General features: G+C 46.3%; 1 pseudogene; it reads right to left on the bottom strand.

Annotated features, from left to right (window-relative positions):
• Positions 1–4,482, bottom strand: part of LOC143900001 (dedicator of cytokinesis protein 9 pseudogene) — a 5,210-nt pseudogene extending 728 nt beyond the window's left edge.
• Positions 4,483–5,000: the final 518 nt, after the last annotated feature.

Here is a 5,000-nt window from a genome sequence, read left to right as displayed (position 1 = left end):
ATTGCCTTGGAAAAGCGCGACGGAATAATTATTCAAAAAAGCTCGGAGTCCAGCGAAAACGTGACGTAATAAAGTTTCGGACTGACCGACTTGAAGAAACGACAAATAAATATTGAAAAACTTCGCATGACTGCGTTGTCGCCTTCATTTGCCAGAGAACATCTTTAAAATGAATACAGAAGAGACCCAAGCAATCCAACGCAATTAGCCCCAACTTTCCGTTGCCATATTTGCCTCCAGTAAAGCTTGATATATTTGCCGCAATCAATTTTCAAACCAGATTCTCTCCTAGTAACTGTATTGTGAGATTGCAACGTGCTGGTAGCGGGACTTTCAGTGGTAAGTCTGGCGGTGCCATTCTGGCGGGTAAAGTCATTGCTTTGACAGTGCGGGGCTTTCCAATATTACTCGCAGCATTCGCGGCTATTGTCTCTTACCGATATACTTGAAATGATTGTAAACTCATCTCGATTACTGTGAAGAAGTTCAGTATTTCCGTATCGTTGCACCTGTTGCCACCAGGCGATCACCTGATGATCCACCCAGATACTTGACAATGAATAGGAAACAAAGTAGTATATCTTTCACTTCCGAGGGCTGCAATTTATCGCACCTGGGCGACGATTGCGTCACACTCAAAGTACGCGAATGTCTGTTTCTCTCGCCCGTTCCGTTTTCCGGCAATTTTCTGACGATGGCGGTCTCTTGGGAAATGTTCGACTGTGACGCACCGGACACCGTTGATGTATCAGATTCAACGCTAGTGCAAGAATATCCATTTACCAACCCTTGGACCCGCGATAGCGGCAAAGTAAGTAGAATCTCGCAGATGCATAGACGATCTTATAGGCGATTGAGTGTCCAGGTGAAGAGTCAGTCTGTGAATGGATTTTGGTGTACCCGCGGTAGTGGAACTGGCAACGGTATCCTTCACTGTCAAAAACGAACTGCTGGTCGACACTCTGTTAGTGCCATTCTGTTTGATCTCTATCTTGATCTCGTTCTCCTCTACCGACTGCAGTCGATGCAAATTCTCCAATACAATGCCAAGCCATGGTATGTAAATCGATGCTATTTCTGCTCAGTTGACCCTTATTTTGATATCTATCATCTAACTCGTGTTTCGCCATTAAATCCCGTAAAGTACCAATGGCGACCTTACGGATCTGCACGATTTCGTTGAGGGAAGTTCTAACTTCTTGCATCAGAAGACCAGCCAGGAAGTGGTGCTTACAAAATTCCTCCGTGAGACAATACTCGTTCATTAAATCTCTGGAAGCAAGACGCGACTGCATCATCGGCAAGTTGAAGGATACATAGTGCTCGTGAGAGCAGATGATTTGCAGAAAAGTAAACTTGAAATCGTGTAGCGTGCGTTGGTCGCCAGGCGAAAAGTTGTCCAGGTAAGAATTGATGAGACGAAATACGAAGCCACGGTCCATGAATGTGAGACATCGCTTTAAAAATTGTGCGAGACTCTTGTTCAATTCGTGTGTCCTCTACTGGCATTTCTCTGTACTTGGTCATAAGTATGGCATAATCACGTCTAATAACATCTTGATCTTCTCGTGATAATCTTTTGAGGAAACGCTCATTTCTATGCATCTTTATCCTACCAGTACTCAGTAGATATTGCGCCATACTCTTGATCATTATTTCGAAAAAAAAGCTCGAGTGATGCATGAATTTGTTCACAACCAAAAAATCGGTATTGGTCGGTTGTAGCAAAGTTGGCAAATGCTTCGCCAGTTGCTCGTGAACCGCGACGTTACCATTTCGTAGAGGAGGCAGTACAAACACGAACTTGATGTACGCTTGTAGAATTTCCTTACGCCCGGCTTCGTGCACCATGTTTATAAAATGTATTAAGACCCTGATCACGTATATCCGACTTCTTGGCTGGTATTGCACGTCAACAACACGAACAGTTGATTCAATATAGTTGGGAGAAACGTGATAACGGTGACTAGTTGAACCGCGTGTGCAGCCTTCAGGATTTTGCACGTTTCCGAATCCGAGGGCGACGCCGAGGGCTTTGTGTCCAAGATGCGTTCAGCGTGGACGAAAAGATTGTGCAGATGAAGGTCCCGCGTGAATACCGTCGAAATTAATTGGAAAGATACCGTGAAGATTGGTCGTTGGGAATCAATCCAAGTGATATCCGGCCCTGCGTTCCCTTTCCCTAGTCCAAGGGGTTGTATGGATAGGTATCCCGACGGTAAATGCGTCGCTACAGGCAATACCTGGATATTCGATTCTATATCCACGTTCAGTCTTCCTTTATGCAGCAAAGGCGCCCATGCATAGCCGACACAGTTTTCAATGCCGTTCTCTTTCTTTTTGTTCATATCGCAACTTATGTGATAAAAGGAGAATAGTATATGGTGTTTTGCGTGCAATTTCGTGGGTAGCTTAATCTTGATTTCTTCATACCAAGAAGGCACTGCGCTGTGATGTAAACACGGCGCACGACGCTCGTAAGCATAGTAACGGCGAACCCGGTCTCTCCCATAAATCGCTCGTAAAGGCTTGACGTTTTCACCGTCGTCGTCGCGGAGTTCCATGATAGACGCTATGTTCCTAGCTCGGGTAAACATTTTTTTGACTGTCGAAATTGAGTGTCTGCGGATACACGTACAGATGATTGACATACGTCGTGTACGGATGTACATCCCTCTCGGAAGTGCTCTTCGAATTCGGCGACCCTCGATCGTCGGCTCCGCCGTTGGTGGGATCGGAAATGGCTTAATGGTGCCAGGCAAGTCGACAATGTATTTTCAGGAATGTCCGTAATAGGCTCTATTTTAATTTTCAGCCAACCAGGTATCACAGTCAATTTGCTAAGCTTCTCAGGCTTTCTATACTCAGAAGAAGTTTTAGCAGCTCCTCATCTTTTATCTTGTGACCTTCCTGCCTGTATATTGCTGTGGAAATCCGAGGATGTATCCAGTTCGTGCTATACAATCTAAATAGTGGCCTTGCAGCCCATGCAAATGGCATTCTAAATAATTTCCCAGTCTTTGACAACATGCTCGGACTTGTTTGTGCACCTTCAAGCCCAATCTTGGATCCTTGGTAGCTCTCAAATATGGCTCTGAGGTCTGATATATGTTTCCCTGGAGTAACTTTGTCTATCCTTACGACGAGGAATATATCTGGGTGAGGATTACTAATGTTGAATATAGCTTGTTTCGGATATTTGATCAATCCGAAGGAATGGTCTTCAATTCCCCAGGAAGAGTAATATCCTCTGTTTCTGTTGTAATTCCTGCAGGACTAAGTTCTTCTCGTCATATTTCGCACTATTTCATGATTAATATCGAAATGAAAATTCTCTGTAAGTTTTCTGCCATTCCTCGCGTCGAAAAGGCTCAACACTGTATGATAAGGTTCCACTTGACAAAGAGATTCTTTTTCGTCGATAGGTGCTTGTAGTCTAAATTTAAGACTTTCGCACTTGACGATGATCCTGTGGCCGAATTGCTCCTTGTAAGGGTCCACGTTATCGGCAGATTGTACAGGTGTTTGGCATGGGGGTATGTAAGGATACACGCTGAATAGTCTTTTTCGGTTCTCTCTCCTCGCTAAAGCGATGCTGGTGTCAGTCTCTCTAGAATATTTTATTAGTTGGGGATTCATACTCTGCTCGAGACCTTTCAGTGTGCCATAAACCTGCATAGGTTGCGGCGATGGCGGAGGTGTATTACAAGTTCGTTCTAGCGATGCAGCGCGCTTTCTTCCTGCTGTTTGTAATGTTGCAAGACGGAACTGAGCTTCAATAACCAATCTTGCATATCGGCCTCGCTATCGGCAGCCAAAGTATAAGACTTGTGAGTGTCACTCATCCGTAGTTCAAAGCAGAATCTCCCACGCTTCAAATTTTCTAACAACTTCCGTGCAAAAGTCCATCACTATTGTCAGTTTCCGCCTCGCCCTTCCTCTCGTCTTTGAAAAACTCGAGTATATAAGTGCCATCAACCTCCTGTCTGAGATGGCAGAAACGTCTTTTTGAACGATTTCGAGCCGATATGAGCAAACATTCTATCCGTACTTCCCAATCTCAGGACCTTTCATCAAGTAACCTTCCTTCGGTTATACCGTCATTCTTCGTTAAATCCTCGTCTACCTGGTCTACCTCGGTATCGATTTCATACACCTCGTCCTTTAGGTCGTCCGCTTTCGATATTCTTGGCAACTCGAGATAAGCTCCGCTATATGCCGCGTACTTGTAATGTACAAGATTCCAATTGGATGTATAACTGGATAGACACTCCTTCGTTAGGAGATTCTCCTCTCCTTCCTCACATTCCGTAATATGTTGCGCCGTCGGTACCACACTGCGATATCTCCTTGGCAGAACCACTTGAGAAATATCATCCTGGGGGTACAGCAGCAGCTCTCGCTGAGGATCATTTTGCAACAGCGTCTATTCTTTAGCACAAAATTCTCAAAGTCAATGGGCTCGACCAAGTGCGGCTTACTCTGTACAGCGTGGAACCCCGGTTCCTATTCCGGAACCCGGCAGCGGAACCGCATACAATTCGGGCCCTCGTAAGAGTGTTCGTCGGGGTAACCCAAAATGACCTGGAGACGCCGTCGGGAGATCCGGGAAGAGTTTTCTTTTCTGTATAAGCGTTCGAGTTCCCTGGAAACCTCTAGCAGGGAGATAGGGTTTGGAACGCGAAGAGCACCGCAGTTGCGGCGGTGTCCGGATCTTCCCCTCGGACCTTGAACATCCAGGAGAGGGCCACGTGGAGGTGTCGCGCCGGTTCGTACCCATATCCGCAGCAGGTCTCCCAAGGTAAAGAGCCTCTAGTCGATAGACTATGTAGGTAAGGGAAGTCGGGCAAATTGGATCCGTAACTTCGGAATAAGGATTGGCTCTGAGGAGCGGGGCGTGTCGGGCTTGGTCGGGAAGCGGGTTTGGCTGACGTGCCGGGCCTGGGCGAGGTGAACGATCGGCGTTCTCGCGCGGTCCCGGGGGGCCGAGTCGGTCCCGT

Source organism: Temnothorax americanus, unplaced genomic scaffold, assembly GCF_048541705.1.
Source record: "Temnothorax americanus isolate GAGA-0224 unplaced genomic scaffold, ASM4854170v1 Scaffold290, whole genome shotgun sequence".
Taxonomy (NCBI): Eukaryota; Metazoa; Arthropoda; class Insecta; order Hymenoptera; family Formicidae; genus Temnothorax; species Temnothorax americanus.
The sequence above is the reverse complement of the archived record's forward strand: the minus strand, read 5'-3'. Positions and strand labels throughout refer to the sequence as shown.